Source organism: Macrobrachium rosenbergii, chromosome 51, assembly GCF_040412425.1.
Source record: "Macrobrachium rosenbergii isolate ZJJX-2024 chromosome 51, ASM4041242v1, whole genome shotgun sequence".
Taxonomy (NCBI): domain Eukaryota; kingdom Metazoa; phylum Arthropoda; class Malacostraca; order Decapoda; family Palaemonidae; genus Macrobrachium; species Macrobrachium rosenbergii.
The window spans coordinates 4,540,751-4,550,750 of record NC_089791.1 but is presented as its reverse complement, the minus strand read 5'-3'; the positions used below and the strand labels follow the sequence as shown (position 1 = coordinate 4,550,750).

Genomic DNA, 10,000 nt, shown 5'->3' with positions numbered 1-10,000 from the left:
TTCACGCAAGATAACCTGCATACGATCTGCTGCAACCGGAGCGCTGGTATGTAAATTCTCTATTGCACCCATTAAAAAGAATCTGAAATATTAACCACATATAATAGAGATTTATATTTATAAGCAGGCAGATGGATAGATACAAAAATATCTTATATCAAAACCGATTTGCAAACTTTGTGCAAAAAGTCTAACATTGAGAAAAAAGAACGATTCTTTTATACAACGTGACTGAATGGCATAGAACTTGGGGACTCTAAATGTACTCCCAGTGTTGAGTTACACTGGGTCGTACTTCCAGAAGCGGCAGAACGTTGTACCTACTTTAGAAAGAGCACTCTCTGATATCTAACCCTCAAACCCTCAGGTGCAGGTTGAATCAAATAAACACAGGAAGCCATAAATGAGGGAGAGAGGAGAGCAGCAATATTAAACTGTTAAAAGAGATTCAAAAAGAAGTGCGAACAGAAAGAAAGGAAGAATAAGGAGAGGAAATGGAGGAAGTGGTAGGATAAGAAAAAGGAAAAACAGGCAAGGGAAGAAATTAATAAGTGAATGGAACGGAAGAAGAACATGACAAGAGGTGAAAGGAAAGATAATTAAAGGAAGAAGCATGAGAAGGAAATATGAATAAGTAAGGCAAAGAATAGAGAAGCAAAGTGAAGGAGAGGCATGAGGAAGAAAGGATGTAGAAGGGCAAGGAAAAAATGAAAATATACGCGGCTGAAGAAATGTAGAAGGAAGGACAGAAATGATATGAAGGCAAAGACTGATGTATGACGAAAGAAGAGCCAAAAAGAGGAAAAAACAGTTAGTAATTAAGCATTTATTGAGGAATCAAAATAGAGGTTGGGGAAATCAGGATTCAGAATAAAGAACAGGGGAAAGCTGCTGTTACAGAATGAACAAGGAAAATGGAAGTGTAAGTATTAACTTGGGAGATTTAACAGTAATGCCAAAGAATAATGAAGCAAAGTAGTAAATGATTAGACAGTAAAATAAACTGATGCAAACGAATGTCATCTTCCGAAAAGCTGCCATTACTTAACAAGTAATGCCATTCTAAAAGACAAAGTACAGGAAATGGAAATTTCGTTCTCTGCGACACCCGGGGACGATAATTTCAATAATAAACACATCAAACTACTTGTCTGATATGTCGTATACATAAAGAGCAGCTGTTTCTTATTACTTGAGCTTGGTTTATTACTAGCTGATATCCACAAATGAGTCATTTTTAAAGGCTGTAAAGACTAATGTTTACATCCACATTTAATCTGGAGATCAGGATTAGTCTCATTGCTCTGCTCGGTAGCCGTTCCCTTTAATTTGACGTAAGAAGAGAGAAGCGCGAATTTTCCCGTCCCGTCAGTATCTCTCAAAAACTCATCACCATCAGATGGAAAATACAACTAAAAGTGCTCTTAATACTACACCTACTGGCTTGAGTTTACTTTCGTGATTCAGAGGAGGAAATGTACAGCTTAGAGGCTTGGTTAATAAAAGAAAAGAAAAAAAAAAAGATAAAAAAACTCTCGGCGGAGAGGAGAGGAGAGAAAGAGGAAGGATTGAAGATAATGTCATGGAGAGCACAGCTGATGGAAAAAAGAAGAGGGAAAGAGAAAAGAGGACAGGGAGATGTCTTAAGGTCTCTTCAGGTTTGATGTCCCTCTTGTGCTTCGACGTAAACAATTTGGCAAAAGAAAAAGCAAAAAATTGATGAACCCAACTTTTCCCTTATGTAGGGGAAAACGAAAGAGCATCCTGGCGGCCGCCCGACATCGAAGTGGGGGAGAAGGCAGAACACGAGAAAGAGAGGAACCACAGCGATAACGGAAGGAATAAAACGACCACGACAGGACAGCCGAGGAAGATGTTGCTGGTAACATCCATGGAGGGGGACGCGATACACAACAACCCCGCATCGAAAAGCCCAAAATGGTATTTATGGTGGTAATGCTAACAGAAATGACCAGGTTCCAAAAGCAATGAGGTTCTACACTTCCCGGTTTTGCAGCAAAGGAACTGAATTTATAGAAGGCCGAGGGGGAGGGGACAGGAGGCCTGAAGAACGACCTCAGGGGAGAAAAACAAGACCACTGGGTTCGGAAAGGGATCCGGTCTCCTTCCTCTTCCCTGGGGTTGTTTCAAAAGAACTAAAAATAAAAGTCCGTTACATTTCACTTTGTTATCATTTCTATTGAAATGCGTCTCCTTGATTGTGATCAGTCTCCTCTCGCGAATAGCAATCAAATGAGAACCACAGTGCGTCCTTGAAGTACTTTATTTCATTTAAATTATATTTGTCAATTTATATATAATACGCTCCAGTTCATCATTATTTTGGATGCAAGATCTGATGACTACACTGAATATTAGACTAATGGAAATTTTGTAAATTATATTGTCTTTCATAGCAATTTTTATTCAGTTATCTAAATTTTCCTCTGTACTCTATCCGGAGTACTTAATTTTTATAGGTAAAGAGCTAGAACACGCGTACACACCCCAATTATTACAACAGCTTATGTATCTTGTAAAAATTGGCCAGTATATTCTCTCTCTCTCTCTCTCTCTCTCTCTCTTATCTATCTATCTATATATATATTTATATATATATATATATATATATATATATATATATATATATATATATATATAGTGTGTGTGTGTTTATGTATGTATCTACAAACGTTTAGCTACGTATGTCGTTCAACATGTAATTCGCTTTACCTCGGAAATAATACCGAAGGAGAATTAAGATATATGTTTGTGTATATATATATATATATATATATATATATATATATATTAATAAATATATATATATATATATATATATATAATAAATATATGTATGTATATATATATATATATATATATATATATATATACATACCACATACATACATACATACATCATATCATGCTTAATCTCTTTATTTCAGGATCTTTGTATAAAAAGGAAATTAATCTTGAGCTGAATAACGTCTAGTAAACGATGAACAATTACAAAATTTGTTTCGCTGAAGAAAGTCCAGCACAGTAAGTGTCATTTCTAAATTGTATTTGCTCATTTTAAACAACGATCTCACTTATATTTTCTGTTTATTTATGTTTTAGCAGTTTGCTGTTAATTCTTAAGTTCCATTTGTATTTTATTTATTCTGCAGTATTTCTTTATATTAATCTTATGCATTTAGTTAATTTCAGGAAGAATTCATTTTACTGCATTCATTCATTCCAGTTCGATGATGACGTTATCTGCCGCGTAAGCCAGCATAATATGTCCTGTCTGGACATGGCAATGTCACTTATCGTCAAGTTCATGTGTATATATATATATGTGTGTTTATATATATATATATATATATATATATATATATATATATATATATATATATATATATATATATATATATATATATATATATATATATATACTTTATGCGTTTATACACTAGATGTAAACGATAAGTGGACAAATTGAATAACTCAGAAATAACACTGGATGAACGTAAACTCATTAGAATTGTAAATATTCTTCATCACGAATCAAATAAATTTTCTACCACTTAAACCAGTGACGGGACGTCACCCATCTCCACCCTAGTCCGACATTCCATCTCGCCGGAAAGGGAAATTAAATTCAGACTCAAAATGATATTCTAGTAACTGGCGGAGGAATGCCTGCCATGGAGATCTTCAGACAAGATTAAAATGAATGATATCACAAAGGAAAAGACGTACATCAGTCATTTCCTAAAAAATTAAATATTGCATGAAAAGACCTTGCAGTAAATAAAATAACAGGTATATATCACCCAGGAACAGAGGACAACAGAAGGAACTCGAGATTATTTGGAAGGCCTCCTTAACATTATGTAGATACAATAATTATGTCTTCATGTTTCATCAAGTATAAAATATTTTTATTACAAACATCAGTAATTGAAACCGAAATCCACTCACCGTCCAGAACCCTAATAAACTAATGAAACATAAAGTTACGATTGTCATGATGCAGTTACTTATGCTAATTATGTAATCGAATCGGAACACCGACACAATAGTTACCGAATCTAATCAGGCTCCCCAATGGAGCATACAAGAAGCTAACCTAAGGAATAAAAATCTCCTCCCCTCCTGCGTTCCTTCTGGAGCAGGAGAAAGAGTCAAGCAGTAATCTCGACGGCCCCACTGCTCACTCCGGAGGAAATTGGTCATCAATCCTCAGGCGGTAGGTCGGTCCCTCAACCAATATGGCTGAGGAACAAATTTATTAAGAGGATTGTTAAAAGCGAGATGAAGCACAAACCATTTACTCTAATCAACTCCCACCACCGCAATGGACCTTCTTGGGAAAGTAAATAAGATACAGTATATCTTCTTATCAGACTGTTTTCAAAAGCAGAAATAAAAAAAAAAGTCACATTCTCTATTTTGATCGAATTTTTAGAATATGTATATATATATATATATATATATATATATATATATATATATATATATATATATATATATATATATATATATATATATATATATATGAGAGAGAGAGAGAGAGAGAGAGAGAGAGAGAGAGAGAGAGAGAGAGAGAGAGAGAACAATATTAAAGTTTTAATATCCAAAAAGCCTTTGGGGTGATATATAAGCTACTAGCTCCCACCAGGCACCAAGGGGGCTATTGAGAGAAACAGCAGAGGAGGCATTACCCTTATGTAACATTTTATGGAAAGTTTGCCTCTCGTAGCGTCTGATAATTTGTCAGCATGTTGCAATGAAAAATGACTTTCCAAAAAACTCTGGAAGGCCATTCGGCTATCCCTTGGCTCATCGAAGGAGCTATAATTTTTCACTGGTCTAATCTATACTTAATGACCTGTGAGAAAGGAGAAAGGCCTGTATGAATGAGGCACCAACACATTACACTCGACACGTTTTCTGAAGAGGTAGGATGAAAGGACAAAAGCACAAACACAAAAAGCCCTATGGAGAATATCCACCTGGCAAAGAACTTCATTACTGTAATTAACGAATGATAATGAGTCACGATTTTTTGGCATTTAGTAACGAGCTAATAATCTTCAGCCATGCGTCCCTTTCCTCCATTTTTTTCAATAATGCTCGAAAGCGACATATAATCACTTACTGTATTTAGGAGGAAGAGCTGAAGAGAAATGGGAAGATGATAAACCTCCGGGCTTTATTTGCCAAGTGAGACAAGCTGAGTCGGTTTTTAAATTCTACACATATATATTGGTCGATATTTTTCTGAACTGGGAGCATATTTTAAGGAAGGCCTCAATTGTGATAGCAGTTAGGCTGCAGTCAGAGCTCCTGTTGAGAGTTCTAATTTTTCTGAGTAAGAACTTTTTTTTCGAAGGTTCCAGACCAGAAGTCGTCATTTCGTTGAAGTGAAGGTTTTCATGGTTGACCGCCATTGACAGAAAGAGAGAAAGAACGTTTTGCGAAAGGTTTAATTCCTGGGCAATATTTTTAGTTTTAATATTATGCCATAAACCATTGTTAAGTTAATTAAAATTCGTTCACTGAAACAAATTGGACCCCAAACGCTCGTTAGCAGTATTTCTGTTTATAGAAATATGTCACTATTGATTTGTTAATTTAATTAATTTATTTCCATTTCAGTTACCTCTTTTTCACATATGGGCATTCGATTCTGTAGTAGCCTACTCAGCAAGTCCATAGCCCTTTAGTTTTATTCGATGGGAATGTTCTTCCATTTAAGCACGCACTCCTCAGAGACTCCGTGATCAATGGTTCACACTTGTCAATGGGTTCAAATATTCAGACAGGAGGTTTGCCTCATCAATCTATTCCCAGGATTTACTATATCCATATATGGTTAAATAGGGGTCAGATGAAGAAATCACTATATCCATATATGACTAGGCTAGATAGGGGTCAGACAAAGAAATCACTATATCCATATATGGTTAGATAGTGGCCAGACAAAGAAATCGCCTTGATAATGGAAAAATCAAGTGCAAAATCTCACTTGACAAAACATATTCCATGAAATAACGGATTTTCCCTGAATTTACATCACAACCCTTATTCGGCGAGAAATGAAATGACACTATGTCACAGGAAGCAAAAATCATTAAAAAAGGGAAACCAGAAATAAAAGATGAATGATGACGACGATAATAAAATGAATTTGTTAAGTCATTTCATCTTTCCAGACACCCGCAAGGTCAAATATTTTCGTGACACAAAGGAAAAGAGAGAGAGAGAGAGAGAGAGAGAGAGAGAGAGAGAGAGAGAGAGAGAGCTAAGTTATGGATTGGTGGTAACGATGGACCGTTTAACTCTACTGGATTTGAAAGCCTGCTGTGTCCCATGAATGCATCGCAGCAGCCATTCATGGACCAGCATTTAAAGGCGAGCTGCCGGGCCAAAGTCCTCCTCCAAAGCGCTCCTTCGGATGCGTTGATTGCAAGCCGCTGAAAGGTGCTGCTGCAAGTGGAAGCACAGCATTTACCTTCATAACGATGCTGGCCCAAATGATACGAGCATCTACGGGGCCTGAGGCTAATGAAGGAAACTAAATGCCGTTAAGAGAAACTGGAGTCGGTCGGGAGAAGCGTTTCTCGCTTCACTGTAATACTACAGAATTACACCCCATTCTGGACAAAGGACATAGATGTAGTGTAAACCATAGGGGATCAAGTTCTTTTCTTTATGCCTGAATTATTTTCTAAATAATATCTGCATATAAATTACGAACTTAGTTCACTTCAACAGGATCCAAGCAATTTTCATGGTATCATGGCGTGATGAACAGGATTATTTCACGGGCTCTGAAATGATACAAAGTGCCGTTCTGTAACAATCCAGTAAATGATGCGATAATTTCCTCAGATGCGAGGAGAATCAATTGCCTGACATCTGAGAGGAAGAACACTTGAAAATCTCTCCCAACAGAGGCATCTCGACAAGCTATAAGATAAAGTCATGGTGGTGGTCGAAATTTTCCAGTTTTTAAAGCCCAGCACGTCCATCAGAGCTGAAAATGTAATCGACAAACGAACAGTAATCAGGCGAAAAAGTCTGAAAGCCTTTGAGTGGCGACGGCCGAATTATCAGTTAAGTGCAATAAAAAAAATTAATAGAAAATGTTCACTTTCATAATGCAGAACTGATGGCAATTAATGCATACCCATATATACCAAGATCTTTTTCATGTTCTTTTAATGTTGCACCCAATGTTGTAAATTTTGCCAGACCTAGCACAAGAGTCTACCGAGGTAAACGATAAAACTAAAAATAACTTACAGAGCACGCATACAAAACAATAAGGAGGGCCAAAGAAACTTCCCGTAACACTAACTTGGTTATTAAGTGACAGGAGACAGTGCAACTACAAGGTATAACAAGGAACAAAGAAAGGAAGCGACGAGGACTGAATTAGTATCTAATTCCTTGCATGAAGAACACTCATCCAAGAGGAGGGAAATCCTTTGAAGGGAACAAAAAAACCGACACATGTTTCTCTCATGCGACAGAAATCCTAGAATTGGTTCTATCAAGCCATAGATGAGTTTTCGTCTTCTGAACGCACAGGAATCACCGTAGGTCTTCGAAGGATGTCCTTACGAATCCTACAGTTTTTAGATGGTGGGGGAAAGGGTGAAAGATTTGCAGAAGGAAACGGGTGCCCTGGGACGTTTTGATGTCCCGCACTAACAAAACTGGGTAAAAAGTATCTTTTACTACCAATAGTGGATAAAGGCAATAACAATAGTACACATGTCGCCAACAAACTAGATAAAAACGCTTTAGTTACAAGACCATTTACCGACAACACCAGATGAAGGTGTTAACTAACCACTTCATCAACAAAACTGGAAAATTTCCACAAGTAAAACAAAATGAAGATATGAATTGAAATACATCCACTATATAAACAGGTAAAAAGGTTATCATACAATATTCTTCACAGAAAAAAGCGGAAGACTGGGTAAAAAATGTCCCTCACCTAAAAATGGGAAGTAAACTGTAAATCAAACTTACTGCTAAAGGTATCCAATGAACACATTATTGCATTATCTTTCACCAATTTCAAGTTTTAGAGACTTATTAAGACTATGTCAAAACCAAACCACTAAATAAAAGTACCGTCCGGACAATACCTCCAACCATCTATATGCAATCCAATAGCTTTAAAAGGGTTCGGAAGGGGAACAGAAGAGCTGCGACAATTTTCCATTAGCAAATATGATTACGAGAGAGAGAGAGAGAGAGAGAGAGAGAGAGAGAGAGAGAGAGAGAAAAGAGGAAAATATAAATCAAGAATGCAGGAACCAAAAGAACCACATGATTATATTTCTGATATTTTCCGAAAAATAAAAGTGATCAAGTAAGGATGACCTACGCACAACAATCAGTTTTTGTGGAGAAGAAAATCAATAAAAAGTTACTGCAATGAAAGAAGAAAAAGGAACTTTAGATAATAAGAGTAAATATGGAATGCAAAATTTAAAAGATGATATTTAAAATACACTAAGCGAATGCAGAGATTTTCTTTTCTTGCTTTATCGTTTCTCTCTTCTTCTATCATCTTCGAATTTTGGGAAGGACCATTACAAAAGAAGAATTTTGGCTTCCGGATGATATGGGCCTCTCGGAAGAGAATACACCGCTCAAGACACCCGCATTCTCGAGCCGAGATTTTCCTCGAGTCGAGGAGAGATAATCTTTTGTGTATATCAGGCTAAACTCGTTCTAACGAACGCAGAAACTTGCTTCCAACTCTCTATTTGCATACAGGAGTCTATGCAAATAGGCATTCTAACTCTCGGACTGTTGGTGGGCGAATGAATTGAGGTGTTACTGTATGAACACTACCAAGCACAAGCATAAACATACACCAACAAATCAACACTTCTCTATTAGTTTTAGTTGCTTTACTAATTTCGTCTATGGCCATTCGAATTTTAGTCGTACAGCCATAAGCCCCCCGCCCCCCGCCCCCCCACACACATATATATATATATATGTTGCATTCGTATATGTATGTATGTATAGGTTTTAATACATTATGCAACTATGAATAACTGAGAGTCGTAACACCAAGCCCATCGGAATAGGCCATGACAGAATCGGCAAGATCTTAGCGGGGCTTCCACCGAGAGCAGTTAGGCAACCTAATGCATCAGAAATGCGAAGGCGATGTGGGAACCTGCAGATGTCCGCCTCACGCTCTTCATTAGGACATCTCGGCAGGGAAGAGCAGTAGCAGCCGAAGTAGCAGCAGCAACAGCAGCAGTAGAGAGCGAGCAGAGGAAGAGGACAATGGTGATAGCGTCGGGAATAGTATCGGAGATAACTTGATACAAACTTTGTAGGATGAATCTTAAGATATCTTGAGAGGGCACAGATTGCTTTCAATAAGGTTGGCATTTTTAAAGTGTAATGAATTACTTCACAGCCTTTAACACTGAATCTTAAACAGGAAATTATTAAACATGAGTACACCGAAGGACGAATCTATTTCAAAAAATGGCTAAGGAACTTATAAATGATTTTTTATTTTATTTAAGGATTTCCTCTGTGGTAATATAGCACTACAGAACACGTAACACGTACCACTTTCAACGAGAGAGAGAGAGAGAGAGAGAGAGAGAGAGAGAGAGATGTATAATGAAATATAAGTTATAATAAGCCCGAGACGTTCGACAACAAAAAGGCTTTTCAGTTGGTGATCTTGAACGTAACGAGCACTTATATTTTCCGCCATCATGAGGACAGTTTTATCAATATCCAAGAATCAACTGATCATATTGTAGCAAAACTTACTAGTGTGTAAGAACCTGTATACGACGGCAGAAATTAAAATGATTCCACAAAAAAAAAGATAATAGAAGCGATAGTAAAGAAAGATGACACGAATAATTAAAAACGTATAACGATGTGACAACGTATGGATGAGCTGTCTTAGTGGTAGAAGCAGCAGAATACTAGTTGTAGTAAT

The 10,000-nt window shown here is 36.9% G+C and overlaps 1 protein-coding gene across 5 annotated transcripts in view; it reads right to left on the bottom strand.

The window, feature by feature from the left end:
- LOC136833121 (sodium channel protein 1 brain-like) overlaps positions 1-10,000 on the bottom strand; it is a 564,124-nt gene that overhangs the window by 420,510 nt on the left and 133,614 nt on the right. The gene's annotated exons all lie outside the window — the stretch shown is intronic.